Source organism: Monomorium pharaonis, chromosome 5, assembly GCF_013373865.1.
Source record: "Monomorium pharaonis isolate MP-MQ-018 chromosome 5, ASM1337386v2, whole genome shotgun sequence".
NCBI lineage: Eukaryota > Metazoa > Arthropoda > Insecta > Hymenoptera > Formicidae > Monomorium > Monomorium pharaonis.
The window spans coordinates 9,247,813-9,272,451 of NC_050471.1; the positions used below are offsets into that span (position 1 = coordinate 9,247,813).

Consider the following 24,639-nt stretch of genomic DNA (forward strand, 5'->3'; position numbering starts at 1 on the left):
CGCCAGTGTGACGAAATTTCGGCGTGGGCATACGCGATACGACAGCTCATGCCGAATTTCACTTTTCGACGGAAGAACACGTGCGATTCGCTTCGATGCGATTTCCACGATGGCGAGTCGGTCTACGGCGGTCCCGCCTAGCGAAAGAAGTTTCCGCGTGAATCGCCGACGACTACTAACCCAGATACGTTTCTCGGGGTCGTCGATCTTTTCCCTCCTCGGCAGGAGAACGACTGTGTACCAGATATATTAATTTCCTACGGCACGACCGCTTCTTGCACACGAATCGCAGTCGAACGTCCGCGCTTGCAAACTTTCAGAATAGTTCGTTTTCTGTAGGTCAATACTCTCGGATGCAGAATCCGAGCGTTGTCGCGGAGCATCGGCATCGCCGTGATGCTATAAACAAACATTTCTGTTACGATATATAATTGTTATTATAATCTAACTTTAACGGTCCATTATTAAAATATATTCTTAAAGTAAAGTAAATTTGTTTAAATAAAATTATGATCAACGAATTAGCATTCAAGGTATTTGCTTTCCTATTCCATTAAAATTTTGTTATATGTATAAGTAAAATAAAATTTATCGATGGATTTTACTTCTTAATATTTAACTTCCTAATCATTGTTGCATTACGAATTAAATAAAATTTTTCATTGGAAACCAGTATTCATACCTGGTTAAATTTTAAATTGAAATTTGCTTCGTAAAATTTTTACAACGTTATTTAATTATAGATATTTCTTGAAGATATAGAAATGTAGTTGTGCACCAGAAATTAATTTTTCTCGCTCTCGAATTTCCGATCAATCTCCACTTGCAATGAAATGAAAATATTTTATTCGGCTACCGGTGCCAAAGATAATTTCTACATATCCATTTCATTTCATTCATATATTTGATTGATCCGTGTTGTTCCATATAAAATATCGATTTTCGATTAAGAGAGAAATTGGGATGCCACGACGTTGCCGTGAAAAAAAGCCGGAAAATTGACGGCGGCGATGGCAACGCGACGGCAGCATGTCGCGCGTAAATTTCTAATCAGACGCGTAATAGCGGCCACCACGGATAGAAAACCGAATGTGAACCGGAAACGTCGTTTCCATGGAACCCATTCGGATCGAAGCAAGGTGTTTCGCCGTCCCTGCTCCTCCTCTCCCCCTCCTTTCGTATGCCTGCCGTCTCGCGCACTCGTAACTGTTACTTTAGGAGTATATAACGGACCATCCAGTGTACGTATATATATATGTATATGTATATATATATATATATATATGCGTGTTTATCAAGTAGATTGCGTGTGCGTAAAGATTACGGCGAATAACGGAGAGAAATTTGTTTGCGAGATGTCCTCAGAACTACGAAATCGTATCATCATGGTACAATGCAGTCATGTTTGGTTTTACGTAATTAAGAAAATCATAATCATTCACATTTTTAACTCCGTGCATTGTTCGCATTATGTATGTGATCATTTTAATAAAAAACGATAATTCTGTTACGTATATTTAATGAAATGTAATTATATTGTACGGATCTCAGTTTATTAATCTTCGCAAAAGAAAAGAAAACAAATTATGAAGTATATTTTGAAATATGAATATTATAAGTGTAAGTCTTCTAGAAGAATATTTTATAAATGTATTTTGAAAAAAGAGAATACTAAGCAATTTTAGATTTGAAAAGGCAAAATAAGATTGTGCTATGTAAAAATTTTATTAAAGAGAAAGGGTTGCGCTCTTTTTAATCCTTCCGGATCATTAATATATCGAATTAAACAGCTTAAATGCATTTTTAAATGCATTATTCGCCTTTCCGACATTACTGTTCCACCGCAAATGGAAAATCAGCCCGGATTCTCGTGTGCATTCGCGTAGGTGCTTGTTCAAGTTGAAGGGCGGAATAATTGAAACGCCACGGTGCGGCGAATCGCACGCGAAAAACGGTAAATTGTTCCGCGGCAGGCCGGCGAGGATTCACTTTAATACAAAAGTAACGCGGAGTAACAGCACTTTCTACAAAAAGCTTAAACGCAACATGTCCCGGTTCAAAGCCTTATGGGTCATCGACCTCTCGCACAGTCGGCCGAAGCATCGACCTTCTTACAGACGTCCAGACCTTTCTTAACCGCGGAGGACACGAAACGAATATTCGATGCGCCTGCTTAACCAGCTGCCCGACCTTCCGGGAAAATACTGTGAGCCCCTGATGTTTTTCCACCGTCCGCGATTGTGGCTACTAAGAATTGTGGCGGGCACTAATTGAAACATTGGCAAGAACAGGTGGTACAAGTAGTTTTCTCTATTTTTTACGAAACGGAAAGAAAGTTTACGAAAGTACCTAATGCACAAAGTCCGGTTAACTTTATTTGTGGCGATAAATTGCAAATGTTGCATTTTTATCCTTATTGATTTTGATCTTTAAAATTATACGGGGAGCTTTCAATCTCCGTTACACATCTGGTGTTTAGTTGTCTGACGTTTAAATATCGATAGGCAGGGATTTTCTGCAAAAAGAACACTCGCTACCACGAGGTTGATTTAATGCCAAATCTAGTTTCTGTCCGCTTAGACGCTACGTGTACTCTCGCCTATCGATAACGGTGCATCAAGCAGGAAACTCACTGAAATATTTAGCGTCCTGAGCATCAAGGAAACTACCGGTTCTCCGTTGTTGTTTCCTGTCACTTAAAAAGTTTCCTGCGTCTAAACGTACCGCGCTCCTCGCGACAGTCGCAATTCCAAACACATCTAAAGAACCGTTTCAGAAATGATTTCCAGAAAAACTCGTCGTTTTCACGGATCTTGATACCTATCAATATTTTTTCACGTTATAAAATATTATTGGAAAAAATGGTCTTGTCTCCATTTTTCACAACATATTACGTATTTACTTAGCTATATTTAATCTATACGCTTTTCCATCTTCGATAAAGCCGTTTTAATATTTTCAATGAGAAAAATATCTCGTTCAAACTGGAAAAATCAAACTGCGTATATTTTATATACAGTTAAAATTTGATGAAGAGTTGTTATTTCGTAGATTTTGCGTACAAAGAGCCATAGAAACGTATAAAATGCCAAAGGATGGCGCGTTTTGCGCAAACTGCCCCATATTCTCCCCCGTTTCGGGATGACGAGCGAAAAATTAGCGTCTTCGATTTCGGCGAGTTCCCATTCACGGCGCGTAACATTGAAAATCTCGTTTTCCAGTCGGCCGAGCGCGGCTTTAAAGGCCGTCGTACCCGGCTGGTAGCAAAATGTAAACCGGAAAAGCAACGAGCAAGTGAATTAGCAAAGTGAGTTCGCGATTGCCACCACCTCCTCGTTCCTCCCTCCCCCACCCCTCGCTCGGCCAACCTCACTCTCCCCGCACCCCACCCCTCGCCCCCGAATGAGCTCCGTCCTTCTTTCTCCTCGTTCGCTACGGCACCTTCTCCATTCTCTCTTCGCCACGGATCTGAAAGAAGGTCTCTGCCGGTCGTTGTCCCACTTGGAGGTCTACTTGGACTTGGACTTGGACCACACCATAGGCATGGTGCACTGAGTAACGAGGTTCCGATACCCCCATAGGGGACCCCCCTTTCGCGCCTGCATAGCGTATACGGGGTGTCCCGGAACTATCATCGCTACTTTCGTCTACACGGATTCTTCGATGCATTTTTTTTTGTTTTGCTAATAAAAGCGCCGAGACATTTAGACTTTCTTCGGGACATGAAAAATGATAACGGAATCTTATACGTCGTTGAGCCAGAACTTTTGCTATAACGAAAATTTGGCGACACAAATATATTATTGCAGATTAAGAAATTACAGGAAGATGTTTATGGACTTAATTTCCGATCAAGTGAAGTGATAAAATGGGATCGTAAAATTTTAGGACATCCGTGCGGCAGTACGTGTTGCCGGTTAAAGAGGTAGTATCGCGCATCGGTGAACGAACCTTAAAGCGTGCAGATTTGCGTAATTTCCGCTACATCGAGCAACGTTCTCCTTTCGATACTTTTGTCGCTCTCTAATAATTCTTCGTGAGGTTGTCGGTATAGCATTGCGCGGTGCGCGTAGATAAAAATTGCAATCATAGTATTCTAAAATTAACATCTATAATCGATATGACAGTAACAATTTATAATCTGATATATTTATTTATTCTTATCCTTTACATTTAATAATATTACGACGAGAAGCGCGAATGCTCGTTCATGTCGAACGAAAAATTTTAATTCGCGATAGAAGACTGCCTTTGATCGCGACCGGGGTCTCTTTGGTTATCTCGGCAAATCGTGGCAAAACGTTGCGCTTCGCGGGTCAGCTCTCCGTATCCCCGAAGATGACGCGTCAAACGCGAAAAACGCGTGTCGTCATAGAGAGAATCGCGTATCATACAGCCGATGTGAATTGGGCGCACGAACGGTACCGCTCTGTGTGTACGCGCAAACGGACCAGGATCGCGCCGCGGGGTGGATCGTATACACGTGCGTGCGTGAAAAGATTTTCCAACGCGCACGGCCGTCCCCGCGATTTGCCCCTGCATATTACCACGTTCCGGCATCGAAACCAAGCCGAGGGGACGGACAGACGGACGGAGCGCGTCATTCGCCTAACTGTACATACCTGCGCCTTGTGTATACACCGAAAGTACCGTACAGGTACATACAGCGCCATGCGCCGCGGCCGAACGGTCGTAAAACGCGTGAATACGTGAGGACAGCGGGGTATTATACATATGAGCCCACACTATGCACGCGTCGCGAGTCTATGCGTGTACAGGTGCGTAAAAGCACCGTTGTACGAAGCGAGGAGGAGGAGGAGGAGGAGAAGGAGGAAGTGTACGAGAGGAGAAGCGGGAGATGGCACGGCCAAAAGTAAAACCGAATTCGTTTTCGGTAAGGCTTGAGGCGGCTAACTCTCCTCTTATCTCTGGCTCCTTATCACGAGGCTCTTCCGGATCTTCCTTGTTCGCGTGTCTGCGTTTTCTCCTTATGCATATTATATAAGCGAATGCGTGTGCGTATGTGTGTGCACGCACAATGCCCTCTTGTGCATTTTTATTCCGAATAACGTGTGCCTTTTTCTGACTCTTTTCTGACGACCGCGCAAATCTTGTATTTTTTAGATGTTAATCTCTTTTTTTCTATCTTCTCTTTATCTTAATATTTTATTTCAAACATGTGATACTCCACAAAAATCTTCAATGCTGTAAATCTTTTTTTTTTAAGCGCAGTTTATATATTTATATAAATTAACAAAACATTTTGCGAAAAAATATAAAGCTTGAATAGCGCTAGGTGACATAATAAGTTGTTATTACATATATTGTATCGCTTTTCAAAGAAAGTTTCACTTTGGAAATATTGGACATGTGATATCCAAAAGATTTCGGAATATTATATTAAAAAATATATTTATGTAGATTAAAAACTTATCAAGTACATTCAAATATAATCTCCTTCAGAATAATTTCTTTTCGATTTGATTCAAACTCTTCCCCTACCATTGGAAACAATTTTCAAACTCCATTTTCTCGAGACTCTCCAGTGCCTTAGCGATTTTATTTGAATTTCGACGATGTCAGCAAATCTTTCTTTTCTGCTGCATTTTTATCTTAAGAAATAAGAAACCGCATGAAGTCAGATTGAGAAAGTACATGAAAGACCAAAGATGTTATTTTCTGCCAAAAATTACTGGACTGGGGAAATGTTCTCTCTCTCTCTCTCTCTCTCTCTCTCTCTCTCTCTCTCTCTCTCTCTCTCTCTCTTTCTCCCTTCTTTTTCTCTGTCGAATATTTTTGGTCTAAAATAACATGACTGCAATATCTTATCTTCCCTATTTTGTTCATTGCGTGCGAACTTTTTCTTATTTCCAAGAAACTAAAAATGCAGCTAACAAGGAAGAAATGTTCTGATTGTATTTTTTAATTAAAATTAACAAACGAGAAATATTTGAAAACCTTAAGAATTGATTCTAAAACAATGAAAGAAACCCAGAACTTATGTATTAAAAGACATCTCTTTAAATAGGTAAAATGCAATTAATAAATTCACTCCAGAATCTTTTTAGATCTTATATATCTATGTGACATCTAAGTGACATTTGATATAATTGATTTGTGATATTTTGCACACCAAATAATCGTTGCAATAAGAAACATTAATTTCTAAGAAACATTACTTAACTGCGAAATAAAATTTTATATTAATATAAAACATATGTATTTTGTATAATTGTGATTACATATATATATTTACGTTCAATGATCAAAAGAGTTCAAGACGAGTTGTTCCAAAAATATATAGGAGAGGCTGTTGGCCTTAATTTATAAAGTTGGATTTTCTTAACGTTGAATTATTTGCAATTTCTCGAGTGCACATTAGGGAAATAGAAAACATCGCTTAGTTCAAAGGATAACGTGTCTGTAATTTACATCTGTGTCGCTCTTACGTGCACTTTGCTTTCGCGAAGGTCCTTGTACAATGGCAAAAGGAGAGCATCGTTTGATAAGCGGATGATGGAAACGAGACGATATGTAGCTCACTAATCGCGACGCGATGTCCTCCTTGAGCGCGTTACGACAGAATAATTATTATTTCACGCTAATGAATTTCATGCAGCACAAGAAATATAATCTAAATGACTTTAAAATTATTATGAAATTATTATATATATATGTACACACTTAAATATTATTATTATTATTATTGAGTATGTAAGTTATGCAACAAAATCTACAGATTCATTAAAACTACGAGAAATATTGCAAGTGTCTTACACGAAAAAAAAAATTTCTTTCCGTTATTTTCTTAATTTTGGGACAAAAAATATTTTAACTACAGTTTGCCCGAGTAATTCGTACACACATATGTATACGTTTGACCGCGTTTCTCCAGTTTTTCAATGATTCAAAAGGCGGTGCGCCATTGTTCGAAAGAGATCCAAAAGGCGTGCTGCCTCAGGACATAACAAATTGCCGTTCCGTTTGGTTGCTGCGTGCTTCTCTTTAACGTCGGCTCCTGCGAGAGAGCAAGGCGAGCACGCCGAAACTGATCTCCTTCGGCCGCGAGTACATCGACCCCCGCGGCCGCCTCGCGCCGCCGTTTCGCAAAAGTACAAGTGGAAACGAACGTCAGCCGCACCGGCCTCGGCGAGTGGCGCGGCTCGACGTCGGGCCGTACGGCACGGCCGCTTTCAATGGGGACACGTGATCGTGCGTACTCGTAGCCCGCCGTCGTGCGCTCGCTCGCTCGCTCACGGCCGACCAAAGCGCGCCTCTCTCTACTCGCTCGGCGCAAGCGAGCGAGCGAGCGAGCGAGCGCGCACAGTCACGGACGACCGCTATATCATTTTCGCTACCGGGCTGCGCGCCTCACGGTTCACCGTTCTCGCCGGTTGTTGAACTCGACTCTCTTTGCGCGCTGCATAACCTATTTTGTAATAGCACACTTCGTGCCGCGCTAACCGGCACACCAGCGCGGCATCCTCATTCCGAAATGGGCTACGCGCGTTCACGCTGCTCGTTGTGGCGCGCTGCCAATTGTGAACGTCCTGCACTTTTTCCTTCCGATCTTTCCGATCAGTTTTTCTAATTTACGATTTTTCAAATTTCCTCCTTTGAAAAGTGGAGGAAAGAGAGAGCGTATTAGAAATTGAGTACATTAAGTTTGAATATTTTTTAATTTTACTGTAATTTCATGCTTTAACTTAATATTTTTTTAGTTTCATGATTTATTTAATGATTTACCATTTTTAACTCTTTTATATTTTATATGCTATTTTTCTTATTTTAAGACTTACATTTATACGTCTATTCCATGTCTTTTTTAAATATACCTTTAAATTTCTTTCTATATGTTATTTTCTTAAGCTTTTTAAGATACATGAACGAATGCATACGGAAAAAATTTAAGTCGAGGAAATTAACTTTATCTCTCTAAAGTTGGTACGTCGCGCATAATGTTAATGAATTTGCATGGTCGCGAATGATTATTTGATTAGAATAAAGTAGGTCAAATAAATTTCGACGTATTTCTTTAGCTAAAGTAGAATATTTGACATTTTTACAGTTGGCAAAGTGGAACAAAAAGTCAAGAATAGAAAAAAATTGAATTTTAAAATCTTATCTAATATAAAATTGTTATAATAAGTTAATTCTTGAGTTTTATTATTTTTTATATTAAGTATAAAAAAATAGATGTTGAAGACCGACTTTTATACACTGAAAAAAAAAAGTAATATATTCAATAAGATATGTAGTTGTAGGCTGCCAACTACAGATATACTCAATACAATAATATATGCTATTGCAATATCAACATTGTACTTGCATTAATAGCAAATATTATTGTATTGAGTATTTTATGTAGTTGGCAGCCCGCAATTACATATGTTATTGGCTATATTACTTTTTTTTCTATTACACATGACACAAAAAATATCTCTTTCTAACTAAATTTAATAAAAATATATTTTATAATTGTATTCTTTTTATATATTTAAATATTTTTTATGGAAACATTAATTAAACAATTGAAAATTTTAATTCTGCAAAATAAGTCATTCAGAATTTCTCGATGCATTTGATAAAGAATCTTACGAACTTATATTCTAGGTTTTCGATTCTTCCCATTAAACTTTTATCATTTTTGAATTACAATCTTTATTTCTTAAAGATATCATTACATGAGAGTAATGCCGGAGTAAAATTGTGAAAAAAAAAACAAGAGGTTAGTGGAATTAAATGATGTATAGACAAGACTTGAGAAACATGTAAGCATATGTGTGTTGAGTGTGTCCTTATTTGAGCTCTCGCCAGGGTTAGCGCACGCGTTATAAAATTTTCCAGACAAAACTGATAACGTACCGATAGCAGCACGTGGTACGTCGAAATGGAGAAATTGTCGCCGACAGATAAGGATGTCGGTTATATTCGGGTATTGTGCTCGACGTGGCGTGAGAGAGTGAGGCAGGTCAAGTGTTTCTATATCTCGCGCGCAGGTTTCTCGCTTTCAGGATGGGGTTATCGAACGCGCGCGGGGAACGGGAAAATTGAAACTCTATCAACGCGCCTGACAGCAGCGTGGATCCTTTTTTTCGCGAATAACGTAATAACGATGTACATGGAGATTGGATAAATTGAAAAATTTTGCGAAACTTTTTTTCTGGTATTATCCCGGTAAATTCATAAAAGCCGGAAATTATTAATATTAATTTAGCGCACGGTTTATAAAACTATAAAATTTTTTAGAGTTTTAAGTTGGTTTGTTGTTTAAATGAGAGTAGATTTTTCTGCAACTGAAATATCGAGAAATAGCTGTAAATAGCTCGTGAAATGGAAGATTGAAATTTCCCGAGCATTATCCATCGCTCACTTTAATTCAATTGTATTGTATATCTTTGACATTTTCAACATGTAAAATAAAGTAGCAAAAAATGTTTGACTATAAAAAAACGTTGCATTTTGAATGATAATTTTTGTCTGAAACAAAATTGTCGTCCTGATCGAAAAATTATCACATTATTATTTTTGTACACATTGCGTACGATACATTCTCAGCTGTTGATAAGGCGAGAAATGTCCGTGTAATCATAACTTCGGCGCGCCGATATAAAGCGATATACTCTGTAATCGTTGCGAAAGAGATTAAATAACGGAGTTTATGCGTTTCCGCATTGAGCGGCTCGGAACTTCAATGTCAATGTCAGTCGCCCTTTCACCTTATATAACGAATGAGCGCGCTGACTCGCCGCCGACGAGAGACTCGGGTATATTATCCGCTTAATGCGATACGAACGCGCGCCGTGGAACACGACGAAATAATTCCGCCGCCTGTTTTGCCATACGCTCGCCGTAGAATCAGGAAATGCGAAAAATTACGCGCTCTCGCGTGTCTAATCCTTCCTAATCCTGGAATCTTCTTCCCGTCTCTTTCTCTCTCTCTCTCTGTCTCTCCCTCTTTCTGCCTCCAGGTGTATCCTGTTTCGGTCGGCAGCGCCGACTAATTTCTAGCAAGTGTAATATTACACGACAGTTAACCGAAACGAGCCATGGTCATCTCACTGTTTTTACCTCAGGAACTTGAAAATATTTTTATTATCTTTATTCAAGTACAACAATTCCGTAAAATGTTTTGCAAGTTTGTTATACTTGAAAAGACAGTATTAATGGAGACACGTCAATCAAATAAATCACAAGAAAATCTTGCTTATCTTATTTTTTCTATTTTCTTTTTATCAGAAGAAAAGTGTATTATAATAGAAATTTTAATTAAATTCTTTTTCTGAAAGGAAATTAAGGAAATTATCTTTAAATATAGTGGACTTGCTCATATTTGATTATCTAACTTAATTGATTTTATGGATTCTCCGATATCTCTCGTACACACATTCAAGGAAATTATCTCGACTTGAATAATTGGGTAATAATATATCTGATATAATTAAGATAATAAATTATTCGGATACTTAGAGTTTTAAAGCCGATTGAAGCTCTTTAGTAATTTTTAAGGATTTCTCGATCATCGCCGAGGAAGATTAAAGCGAAATCGCGACTTTGAAGCACATTGCTCTGTTACTCGTTTGTGGAATTAAAGGATATTTTTTTCTAATTTGCCCGGCAATCTCTAGTTTTTTGAATTGCTAATCGAACGAGACTCGCTCCTTCCGTCCACCCGCGTGTATTCCGGCAGCGTTCGCGAGTACTTGAGAAAATGGAAATTCTAAGAGGTATCTTTCTAGGTAAGTATACCTCCTTCGGTGCAGCGTGGCGATAGTAAAATGCGTTTATGGTTTGGTGAGAGTAAAGGATACGCGGAGAGTCGCGCGCGCACGCGCGAATGGCCTGGCGAACTAAATTTAGCGTCGCTCGGAAGACGGACGATTAACTTTTCAACATTGACAGTATAGAAAAAGTCGGCAGGTGGTTGAGAAAAGTAGGTAAATCCGCGACGTGAAAAGATCCCTTCGGTGCGACGCGAGAATTGCATTTTCTTGCATCTTGCGGCCTCGTCTGATTCTGCGAGCCTCGTTCTACTCAATCCTCTACTAATCGCATTCGTTCGCATGCTGTTGCGCCAGGGTAGACGCATTTAACGATAACGGATTCACCCCGGGCTTATTTTTATTCGCGCTCAAGCGTCGTTCGCGCATCTTCCTACCTGACCGCGCTTCCTGCTCTACAGTCTTCTGGTTTTGTGTACTCGCGCCGGTCGCAGCGGGATCACGCAGGTATTTCATCCGCTTTGCGCTGCGAGCGCACATCGACTTTAATTATCGTCGCATTCTCCCGCGTATTCGCCCGCGGAATTTTTCGAAAGAGCGAATATCGTCCTGAAACGCCAGACGCGCAGAGATATCGCCTCGTAAACTTCCGCTAGTCGCGATAAAATAATCGGGCGAAGTTGCGCCCGTGGTTTCGTCCCGTCAAAGCGGGCGGCAAGCGGCCGAATGCAAATCCGCTTTAATTCGGTAATGACGAAACGCGAGTGGCAGCATTAGCATTAAACGCGGCTAAAGCGTACATACACGCCGCCGAATGGCAGTCAAGGAGGAGCGCGTATTTGCCTTTCGTCGGATTAATTCGGTCTATACCGAATATAATGGAGGAATGATTATACAATCCGAGGTTTCATAAGAGCGTGCCTTCTCATCGGCGGTGGCTCGCTTCGATTAAATCAGAACCCAGAGAATTCCAAGTTAACTGAATTTCTCATCCCACGATAATGCTACCGGCAACAATTTATCGTCACCTTTTTATTGTTTCGCGCGCACTAGCGCGCGCGACCTTGATGCATCGATAATGCCAATTTAATTGTGATCGCGGAGTATGGTATACTTTAATCGTGCTAATTGAAATCTTGATTCAATTCACGAACGTTGTATTTCTGCAATTATCTCTTCGGCAAGTAAGACTCTACACGTCAAAACCAATGACGTGTCAATATACCGCGGATGAAAACTTTTAATAAAAGAATACGGTTATAATAAAAGAATAATTCCGGTTATAAATCCGTTGTGCTTTTTTTAGAAGAAAAAAGAATAGTAACAATATTAAATTGATGTATGTATAATAAATTAAGGAATTAATGAAAACGAAATTTTTAATGCCAAAAGAAGGAAATAATTTTAAAAGGTTAAAAATTACTTTTAGAAGTAACGTTTAATTATTTGGAAGAAGAGATTGTATAATGTATGTTTAAAACGTAACTGTTTTCAACTGTAAAACAATTCTATGCTCTCAAAAAATTTTACTTAATTAATAAATTGTTTCTCCTAATATGACCTAAGTGTATATATTTGGCAAATATGCTCCCGTAATTTCTGGGATATCTCGTATGCATATTAGATTCAGTAGCATATTATCGCGAAATCGGTCGTGTCCATCCCATTTTGATTGACTTTATCCACCGTGAGGACAAAGTGACGAGTTGACACTACTCGCGCGCGACTCGTCGCCGTCGCTAGGCCGACCAGCAAGGCTAAAGCGAAGCGAAGTGAAGGGAGGGAATCTCACGGCTGACGGCTGGCCGTGACTTTACTCAACTCAGCCGGCACTCGGGCCGGAGCAACGCGTCAATGTAGAACGGTCATTGACTCCTCGCCTCGCGAGCCTCCTATATACGCGAGCCCCCGAGTCGATTCCGAGCCTTCCTTCCCATCCGCAAACGTCCCGTCCTCTCGCCGGTGGACACCCGGTACATGAGCGCGCTGCGCGGCTCGTGATACTTCGACGCTCGATGCGCGCTTTGACCTCTGCGATTCGATTCCCTGCCGATTTACGCTAATTTTCATCTAGATCGCACACTCGGGTATACCGGGTAGTCCATGGCTACCGCGTCAACTCCGTATTTTCGCTTGCCACTGATATAACCTTTAACGTTTTTCTTTCAGAGTAAATTGTTTAGTCCCGTACTTACGACTCAATGATGTATAAGTAAATGGAATTGCACAATTATATCGTAACGTAAATCTTTGATTTTAAATAAAACGCCAGAGTGAGATTTGTCGAAATTTCAATCCACTGAAATCAAGTATTTTTATCTGTCAGTGACATCGAATTTTTTTTTATTTTTGCCGAACGAGAGTTTCGATTCGAAGCATGGTTTTAAGTGCTTAACTAAATGCGTTACTTACAGTTTTTGAGATTTTAAATTTTGAAAACTGAATTTAGTATGTTTACAATTTCGTATTTTTTCCTATTTATGATTATAATTGCAGAAAAGTAAAATGTATGGAAAGAATGATTCTGTATGAGTATCTAAAAATTTAACTATATATATATATATATATATATATATATATATATATATATATATACAAATTTAAAAATAATTGTGTTGAATTAATAAACAAAATTAATTATGTACGACACTCATTGTCAAACACGACAGGCAAAATTGCAAGGAGAAGTTTTGCAACCAGTTCTAGCAACCAATTCGAACGTTCTACATAATTATGTTGGTGATCCAACAAAATTATTTTCAGATCTGCATTTATATAACTAAATTTTTAAACATTTCAGCAACATCGTTCTTTCCACGTAACAATAAACCTTGATTCTTCGAGCAAATCATTGTTTCTGGAAGTTTATTTCACAATTTAATCGACGGTACGCAGCGCGAGCTTAAAAAGGTCTTCGCTCGTCCAAACAAACAAGAATTTAACGATGCGTCCTCACGATAAACACTCGTATAACTTGGCTCGCGCGTATTCCGAGATGCTGACGATCTTTCCGAGGTGCGGAGGTGCTTCGCACGGGAGAATTTTATCACGACGAATTCCGCACGCTGCGGCATAAGTGAGAATGAGGAAGCGCGTATAATGACCGCACACGACCGTGGTGCACCAATCGCGGTTCATTTTGTCAAGCGAATCACGCTTTCACTGATGGACTTCCAAATATCGATGATAATGGCCCGTCCAATCATCGCACACTTGTGTTATCGTCATTAAAAAATCGATTTCCAAGTACATTTCTCGAAAAATAAAGTGTGTGGCAGATTTCATGCGGTGGTCGCGGATTCAATTTGCAATCAACGAGAATCATAGAAAATATAATGAAAGAAACCAAATAAAATTCGCTTATCAATGGTGTAATTTTGAATTTTGATAACGGAAAGGGAAGTGGCCTTTCTTCTTCGTTTAGCAAATGTTGATTTTTTTTTCGCGGATGTGCCACATAATTATCATGCCGACGCGTTTTATTTGTTACGAGTTGTGTCACATCACGTACCGTACGGCTGACATGAATTCAACTTAATTTCCATTGTTCCTGAATTTATCTCCTCGTAATGATCGTACGCATTAGGGCCGCAGGTTCATGAGCGATCTAGCGGCACCCGATAGACACGGACGTAACACTTCCGAGTTCAACGCATAGAGAAACAGAGAGATAGTGTGAGAAAGAGAGAGGCAGAGAGAAAGAGAGAGAGAAAGAGAGAGAGGAGAGAGGTAGACAGAAGAAACAGAGATAGAGAGGGAAGAGAGAAAGGAGAAAAAGAAGGGACAGAGAGAGAGAGAGAGAGAAAGAGAGAGAGGAAGAAAAGAAAATCGATTATACGTGAGCATTTTTTTCGTACAATCTAAACCGAATTAGACTTAGCACATTTCGTAGTCACCCTATAGATAGCATAATCGGGGTTATGGTACCGCGTAATACTTCGGAGAGTCTAGCTTGCGCGCTGCAGAAAATGCAGGCCGAGTTTATTGCACTCCGGTCGCCGGGAGAAAATTTGCACTAATTCGGCGTGTCTGTCCGCTAGAGCCTTCACTGCGAGTGAGAAAACCTTCTTCGGCGAAGCAAATCCCAATTTTCTAAAGCGCTAATCGTACATGCAAATCGCTCACATCAACCCGGCAATTCGAATAAAATTTAATGTCATGAGAATATGTGTAAAAAAAATTAAAATTGTTCAACACTGCAAGAAATAGTAATAAATAATTAAAATAATAAAAACGAATTCGGGTTGATCGTACTAGTCAATTATTACGTAGTGGAAATTGTATTACAGTATATTCATTAATATTCGAGTGAGATTTAGCCTTTTGCAAATCTACTGCAATGAATAATTCACATCGAGTTGCAATAGTATTTGAAATTTTGTTAAGAATCCCTTCGTCATAGGTATAACAGCAAAAAGATCGATTTCGAGAATTGCATTCCGAGAGGTATTGCATACACTCGTTCATTGAACATAACGACATGGCGAGGACGCGCCGAACGGGACACCCCATATACACGCGCGACGGACGGTCATCGTTACGGTAGCGCGTAATACTTTACGGTTCGGCGTGCGTATTATCGCGGAATCGCACAGGACAAGCGCAATTTTTGCATGGAAAATGGCGCTACGGTACTTTCAGCCTCGCCGCTCGTCCGCGGCGGACGACGAATCTAGGCTAGGCCTAGGAACGACACGGTCATCGACCACCCTTGATTTTTTTTTTTCTAAAGACGGAGAAAGCCGCGCAAGAGGCGCGCGCAGTCCGATTTCCCGTTGATTAGATTATGACACCATTGCGGTATGTGGCGCCGGAACGAAATACATATCCCGAGGCGCGCGTGAATTACCTTATTATCGAAGACAATCGAGGATTTTCAGTCATGAAACAATTTGCAGCTGGATCTCTTACCAGCGTCCTCAATTATGTGCGTTTTTAAAATTATTATTATTACTGTATTTGTCCATTAACATTCAGATATCACTTAAAAAAAAAATATTGCATCAGTCCGACAATCTTTTTCCATTTCTGTTTTCGACAATGAAAACGTAATAAGCTTGTCGAGTAGAAGCACAATAATAATCCTTATTATTGTCATACGGTAAAGATAAAATTTTTATTGTGTTATCTAAGTGACAATCGGCAATGGTAGAAATAAAATATCGAATCAGATCATATGATAACTACGTTGGAAAGATCTCTCGGGATCTTCGAGCGCTTCGCGGACATGCAAGAAAGTACGGATCTTTTCGATCAGTGCCCCCCGTACGAAAAGTGCAACGACCGTTCCAATAAATCGACCGTCCCCCTTCCCCTGTCCCCCTCTCTCTCTCTCTCTCTCCACCACCTCTCCTACCCCTCGCCCCACCTTCCATCCCAAAATGATTACATATACGCAAGTTCGCAGTGACCGCGGCTACGAACCGCGGCTACGGATACCGTTATGTCACATTAGTAGGCACCTGCAAGCGTTATTATCCTCTCCCACAGCGTGCCATTCTCAAAATCGAAAAGCACTTATCCTGTAACACGCGAGAAAACGGTACCGGCCATCGACATCGACCGAACCAGCACCTGAAAATATCCTAGCGTGGCATCACGCTCGCAGGACATTGAGATGTTGCAGCGTTACGGGACGAAGGATGTTAAATCGATAATTGGAAACCGGTACAATTCCGGGAAAGCTCGATTCGCAATGCTGCGAACGCTCGGACCATAAATACCGCTAATAGATTTTCGCGTTTACATATTCTAGGGAAACATATACTATTCTTATGAAATACATTTTAGAAAAATTTGCAAAAATAGTACAGCATGTGTAAGACAATTTTTTTCAGTATTTTTATAGTTAAAAAAGTTTTTTACATTATGTAAAATCCTTCAAGGTGGTTAATGATTTATAGACTATGCATTTGCATCCATAATAGTTATGTCGAAATGACACCATTTCAGTTTACTTTACTTTATTCTAACAATTGTATTTATTAATTATAAATTGCGCTACCTTTTTCTATTTCTGATAAAACACTATTTAATATCGCATATGACACTGTTTAATCAAAGATATTCTCTAAACTTACAATCATTATAAACAACCATTTTCTTGTGTGTTATAATACTTTATCGGATATCCATTAAATTAGAAATCTATAAAATTAATATAGTGCTAAATTCACAAATTATTCATATTTAGATGTTTAGTATATAACATTTAATATTTATTTAAATATTGTCTATAAAGATTTTTTTAAATATATTTTTAGATATTAAAAAAAATTTTTCTTGACATATATTGACAGATTTTTAAGAAAACAATTTTTTTAGAGTAATAGAGTAACGCAATGCAAGTATTTATGGAAGAAAAAATTAGGCTTACACATAAATTTTTCCCTTATTTTAGAATTTTACGTAATGTCCCATAAACTATAAAACCAAATTATCGGACTTTCTGGAGATCCATCTTTCTATTTCACGATTATTAAGTAAATCATTTTGCGCATTCGATAAGGATAAGTCTTTTCGTACTTCTCGAAGCAATGGCCGATAGGAAACGTGGGCCGTAGATACAAAGGACTCGTTTCCGTTCTCGACTTCCTTTATACTTCGTAATCCTTTGACGCCTCAACAATTTTCCACTCCCCGTCCTTTTTCTTTTTCCATCCTGTTTCCTCTTTTATCGTTGTCCTCTTTTACCGTGGTGGGATTTTGTTTCAAATAAGAAACGCCGCCTTTCTTCAAGCCGAGATTTTCCCCCGGTGCCGAACCGAGAGTTACGCGCCGACGAAAATTTCGTTCGGCCGAAGAAAAAATGGGGGGGCCGTAACACACACCGTTATGTCATATTAGGAAATACGTGCGTTTAACGGTGTTTCCCCGTACACCTATGACAAGCAAACGGTCCCGATCGTATGCTCATAAATCGATATTATCGCTCGGCTAACAACTGCACATTAGGATGCATAAGGTAAAAAAAAAATCATCTAAAATAATTCCTCTAAAAAGAAAAGAAAAGGAAAATCGACAGGGCGTTTCATGTTTTCGTCGAAGATTGCCGCAGAAAAATTTGGAAAGTCGACGGACAACTACTTATTTTTAGTTCGATGACCTCTTGCGAGTTCACGCTAAAAAAACCCTTTAATTTAATCATTCGACAGTATATCTTGGAGGAAAAAAATAAAATGTAAATTTATTGTGTGAATTATCGGATAATATATATTTCTACAGATATCCCTTTTTTATTAGTTTGTTGTTTTGTTGGTGACACTTTGGGCTCTCGAGATTACTCGAGATATTGTATTTGGTGATTATTATAAGATAAAGCTTTATATCAAAACATACTACTGTCACAAATTTAAACATTTTTATGTTTTGTTCGTAAATATTGAAAATATCACAATTGGCTTTTTGTATAGTAGGTTTGGCAGAGCGTAGATTTTGCTAAGATAACATCGGATTCGAATTCGATCAAAAAGAAGCGAGATATGAAATCGATCGGGGAGTTCGTATATTATATAGTATCACTTTACAAAACGTAAATTGCGTTATTCCTTTTACCGTTGTTTTTTTCAGACTTTCGGCTTGGTCCTGATACCGTTAGGGACACACGGAGACTCTCGAAGAACGAGCGTGAAGAAACACTTTCTGTATTCGAAGAGCATCTCCCGTGACGTAACGCATATATCGAAGGGTTCAAAGTACTCGGGACTGCCTCGTATATATTCATTTTCGTTCCGCGCGATTATGCTCGCCGTTTTATTCGACTTGCTTTGCCGATGCCGTCCCAATGGACCGTTATGCAAAATTGCATAATTGTTGGGCTTCGTCGCTGCATTGTTGCTAATTTATTCATTTTATTTCCTGCTTGTATCCTGGTTTTATCAATCGGGCGATCGTGAGATTTAAAAACCGATCGAGTTAACGCGATTTGGCCGGATTAATGCACATTGATAGCCCCTGATTTATCTGCAATTCGTAATCCCAATGAAATCGCAAATGCGAGTATTAATAACGAACGAGGACAGATTTGCGCCCGTTTAATTCGATAATATGGAAGAAAAGCGTCACGCTTTTCAGGATTAGTTCTTGACGACGATTTTAATGAGATTTCCGATCGTTTGCCATTATGTCGCATGTTTCAATTTAATTCGATATAAATTATATTACAGTAACAGTATCATCTTTTGCCCCTACATTCCACGAGCGATATTTATATAGATGATTTAATATTCGATTAATTAGCATTCGATTAATTGGTGTGATTAATTAAAAATGTAACATACAGAAGGTTTTTATATCAAGGTAGAAAAAAGAAATTTAAGTTTGATGAACCTAGTGATCGTAAATTTACGAATAAATTGTAATGATAATGAATCAATTCATATGTAATATTTAAGAATGCTAATTGTTTTAAGTTCGATATTGTTAAAATTTACGACATAATATATCCTTGATTGAAAGATACGAGAATGTTACAATCTTTAAAATCTGATAATTAAGATTCGTCTTTTAAAAGCAAACTGTTCTATTTTGTTGTATTCTTTAAACGTGACCAGTGTTGCAATTTGCAAAAAGGTATTTAAGTTTAGAATCTGACTTATGTAAAAACAGTTCTCGGATTATGTAAAAATAAGTTCAAAAATAAGTAATCGTAAGATCTAACATGTGCTACGACATGTTAAAAATTTCAAGAGAAAGCGTTGACGTCACTTAACTTTGGTGTAAAAACATCAATTGATCTTCTTTGAAGCAAACCGATATTATTACGAATCAATTTTTCAGCCGTGAATTTATGTTTGCGTTGTGCAAAGCCCGGTATTTTAAGATTGATCAAGACTGGGTTGCAGATTATTATCGTACCTTTATATAATATATCTATCTTTTGAATCGATATTATACTACAATTTATCGGACTCACCTTGCGATTGATGAAAACTCGATTGCAAATTATTATCGTGGCACCTTTATATAATATATCTTTTTATCTTTTGAATTCGATATTATATTACAATTAATCGGACTTACCTTGCGTGTCTGCCTGGCAGCCGGTAGTTCCTATCACGAACTGTCAAAGTTCACACGCCGAAGTCACTGACATATCTCCAGTCCGGCTGATAATCCACCATCGATGTCGTCGCGATTCACGAATGTTTCTTCGACTACTTTTTTGACACTGAAGTATCAGGTACCAACCGGCAGCGGGGACAGTCACAAAATGTCTCTCAGCGCAGTGTCACAATGTTTCGACGGTATCTCGCATTCGCGGCGCACCAAGAAAAAGCACCAAGAACTCCCTCAGCCACGTCGTTGCGCCATCGGATGGTTAGTTTGTTGTCGTCGCGGAACGCGTTTTCGCACCCTTTTGCGCGTGCTGGCCGGTTACGGCGAGATGGTCGAACTGAGAGTGCGGCTCTCTCGTAATCGCGCGCGTCAGGACGCTCCTCTCTCTCTCCTGATCTCTGCGCCGGCAGTCGAGGACTGCCTCGTCCTTGACGTACGGTCGTGTACACCGTGCGGAGCCGCGTGGTTCCAACTGACGAGTACGAAGCGGGTAAGGTGAGTCTAGGTGTCTCCTTGCCCGTGCTCTCGCTCTCGCACGTGTGCGTGACCCACGTAGGCAGGCCGCGAGCAGGCGGGCGGGCCTACATGCGTGCGTACCGCGGTCGGTGTGAGTGTGTGTGTGTGTATGTGCGCGCTGCGTGTTCCTTCTACGTGTGTGTATACACGAGGGGACCGGCGAGGGGACTAAGGAAGGAAGAGGAGGCAGAGTCGCGATGACGACGATGGGCCGTTGGTTTCCTCGGCGTTGGTTTGTTCTCTCTTTACAGCCACGCGGTGAACACCTCGTGCGCTGCCTCTCCTCGGCTCCTTCTTCGTTCGTTCGTTCGTTCGTTCGTTCACTCGCTTGTTGGTACGATCGTTCGTCCATTCCCTCTTTTCCTCCTTCGCGTCTCCACGTTGTTGTCTCTTCTCTTCGTTCCGTCCAGGTTGGTGCTCGCCGCGGCATACAGGCGGTTATTCGTTTCGTTCGTGCGCGCACGCCGGCATTCCCCATCGACAGAAGCAACGGTACTCTTCCCCACCCCCGTTTCAGCATCGCTCGGCATCGAGTTCTTCTCTCCCGCGTGTACGCTATCACTCGCCTCCTTCACCTTCTCCTGCACCTCATCCTCCTCCTTCTTCTCCTCCTCCTCCTCCTCCTCCTCCTCCTCCTCCTCGTGCTCGTCTCCCTTTCGTCTCCCTGCGTTGAACTCCTCTCGTTCCCCTTATCACCGTACCCCATGATCATCGTTGCGTTTTCTTTCACTGCTTTGCTGTTATTATTTTTACTCTTAGATATCCGTTCTCTAACGTATCGAACTTTCCTATTTTTTTGTTTATTTTCCTCGTTAAAGTAAATTTCTTTCATTTGTAGGATTTTGCCCTCAGTCCTTACTCTACCGATTGCGCAAAAACGGAAGAGGATTCATTGTTTTGCCGCATTTTGCTCTCGACGCAGGAGAAGCTGTTAAGAATACGGAAGTTAAGGCTGGAGATTCGAGAGATTCCAGACTTTTATTAACATTTAAACTTTGAGAAATTTTCTTCGCGCTCATTACCGACTCGCTTCGTTTCATTCTTCATTCTATCTTCTCCTCGGTTCATCTCTCTTGTTCCGTGGGAGCTGCCGTTCTCTTTTCTCTCTTCTCTTGTCTCTTATCTTTCCTCTTACTCTGTCTTTTCTCTCCCTCTCTCCCCCTTCTTCCATCTTCCCTAGTGTCTCTCCTTGCCTCTTTTCCTCTGTCTCTCACTTTATCTTTCCTTTTCCTAGTCTCTTCCATGCGTCTTATTCTGTCTCTCCTTCTTTCCCTTTCCCCGTCTCTTACTTCTTTTTACTTGTCTCCTACTCCGCGTCTTGTTTCTCTTTCTCTCACTTTTGTATATATATCCTGCCTTATTCTTCATTCCATCCTTTTCCCTGTCTGTTAATTCATCCTTTCTCTTCTCTTTTTCTCGACCTCTCACTTCGTCTTCCTATCCTTCTCTTTCTCTCAGTATCCCCTCCATACCGAGCGTTTTCCTCTGCCCTCTTTGGCGTCTACCTCGCGAGCGTATACGCGTGTAGGTCTCTTCTTCCGTCTCCCTCCTTATGAACGCCGGACGAGCATGCCTCTTCCATGTTCTCTGGTTACTGACCTCCGAAAATACAAGTCGATGATCGCCATCATATTCCCTAATGGATAAATTTTACTTAGAAATTTTTTCCTACCAAGATACCGTATTGTGACAATCCTTCCTCCCGTGCGGCCGTGTACGCCTTTTCTATTTCTTCTGGTTACTGACCTCCGAAAATACAAGTTGTCTGATGGTTAGCATTATATTTGCATCGATTTTGCTTACGAAATACCGCTTCTTCGAATATCCGTATGTGCCATCAATCCTCAGATATTTTAACTTTGCTAAGGGGCAACGATGGGAAATCTGATACTCGCTCACGAGATCGCGGCAGAGATAACCGATAATGACCGCAATCGATGTATATTGCAGCTTTGTTTTTAATAATTTTCCACCTCGCGTGAGAGATGTGTTTCTTCCTTGCTCTCGTCTTGATTTCGTCTGCGTTTTCGATGACTTTTACCACCAAATAAATTAATTGTGTTATAATACGTGTTGTTATCGATGTTTAGTATGAGAAAAATCAAATAATTGCTTGTTTAATTTTAGTAACTTCTGAAAATGATTTGTATATGAATTATATTTTTTATTTTATTACAGATAAATGCAGTGAAAATTGTGTGAGATATTATCTCGAAAACAACATAAATTGAATTGATATGAAATAAATTAAAATATCTGTTACTATATAAAATAATAATATTTTTGAAGCTTATTTGACTTTAATTTTAACACAGATTAATTCTTTCAATTATTTTGAGTAGTGTATTGCCAGTCTTAGATACAAAGTAATCTGTACACCTATCTTGCTTTACATATATACTAAAAAAATTTAGTACTGTTAGCAAGAATAGTTTAACTGAGGCATTTTCTAAATAATAACTCAATATTTTATTTTATATAAATATATAAAAAGAATGTTTTGCAAAATACAAGTAGATAAAGAATATTTTATTAATTAAATAGTTTTGTTCAGTACATTTTAATCAAATTATTTGTTTGTTACAACAAAACATTTTTCCTAATATAGATATTGTTTGAATTATCATTAAATTGATTTGAATTATCATTAAGTGCTATGTGAATTTGAGAACGTTCTTTTTTAATCTTTTTCTATATATATAGCTCAAATTAGAGTTCTACTCAGATTTGTTTAGATAATTTACGTCGAAAAAATTGTAATAAATTATAATCATTTTTCTACTTTTATCGTACCAGTAATCGGCAAATTTCTTGGCGAATAGATTTTATTTATCAAAACTTACGAGATATCTCGAACGATCCGTTACTATAATATTGCTGCAACCTTGTACTTTGCAAATTCCACGCCTCTATAATATCTTTGTAATATTATACCGCAAACTATAAGAGTTCAATGTTGCCGCAATGTAGCCAAGAGGTACTACATTGTACAGATCCGATCGTCATGATCACGATAAAGCCGCTTGCCAATCCAAGAGCGTTGATTTTGTGCCGTTCATATTTTTTGCATTAATACAAAAACGTCAGCCCTGCCAATGTACAAACGACTATAGAGATACGGCTATGGCTTCATTGGCATCTGGCGAGTCTCGCGCTCTCGGAGAGTCTCCTATCTGGCATTGAAGTCTCCAGAGTCGACGCCTACGTAATATCTCGCACGCCGGTCAACGAAACCAACTTTATCCGATTTATAAATCTATGCGATTGTCCCGAGTTGCGTAACGCGTACGAAGCAGTGAGATCATTGGACTACAACGATACACAGATTGTTTTTATTCGAGAAGCGGCGTGTATCTAGTCTTATAACATAATGAATTTATAATTATATACTAATATGTAGAGAGAGAGAGAGTTATGGATCTAGCGAGATTCTCGGCACTGGATTCGTGTATCTGAATAACGGCGAGTTGGAGACCTTTAATAAAAATAATCACATTTATTAATTAAAAGAGATACCGAAATAAATAAAATGAATAAATTAGCAATGAATTATGAAACTGTGAAACTTAACTGTTTTATGTTAAATCATTTAAGTATTCGAAATCGATAACTGAATAAATTAATTCCATTTGTTTATTGGACTTGCAGGTTTGATGTATGTAAGAAAAAATTTGGAAAGAATTTATTAATTCTACCGTGACATCACGGCAGATAGGCAAGAATATTTTTTAACGCAAGTGCTGTGTGTTGCACCTGAAGAGATGTAACATGATGATTTAAGGCAATCCGTGGCCGCCGACATTTCGCATCAATCACCATCCGGCGGCACTTCGGGTGGCAAGAATAAGATGGGTAGAAGGATGTGATCAGAATAAGAAATCGCACGTGTGTGATAACGGAATATCATTGAACGATTCGCGGATGGAATGTCGTTGCTTTTCAGACGTAATTTCTCAACATTATCTCGTCTCCGATTTACTTTTTTACGGTCGATAATTAAACACTAATGAATTACAATTTCATCAGAGGGTAATCTCGACTTGCTTACTCGAGGAATGAGATTGCGCGGTTAAAGCATCTTCTTGTTACGTGGGTATCATCATGAATGAATGGAATCGGAGGGTGAATTGAATTAAAATCAAAGCCTTGCGTTCCGTAAAAAGTAAGAAGATGGATATCTGATAATTAGAGCCCTGAGAATGCTGGTGCATCCTCATTGGAATGAAAGTCACGGGCTGCTAAGAACTGGTTTTCTAAAAAAGTCTTTCAATTAGGAAAAAAAAAAAAAGAAGAAAACTGTGTTATTTAAAGTTAGCTAAAGTCGAAAGTTAAGAACGCATTGTCG

General features: G+C 39.3%; 1 protein-coding gene across 1 annotated transcript in view; it reads left to right on the forward strand.

The window, feature by feature from the left end:
* Positions 1-24,582, forward strand: part of LOC118645501 (pectinesterase inhibitor 10-like) — a 27,635-nt gene extending 3,053 nt beyond the window's left edge. The window contains exon 2 of the mRNA XM_036286701.1: positions 21,133-24,582. The gene's annotated coding sequence lies outside the window, so the exon portion shown is untranslated. The remainder of the gene's footprint in view (positions 1-21,132) is intronic.
* Positions 24,583-24,639: the final 57 nt, after the last annotated feature.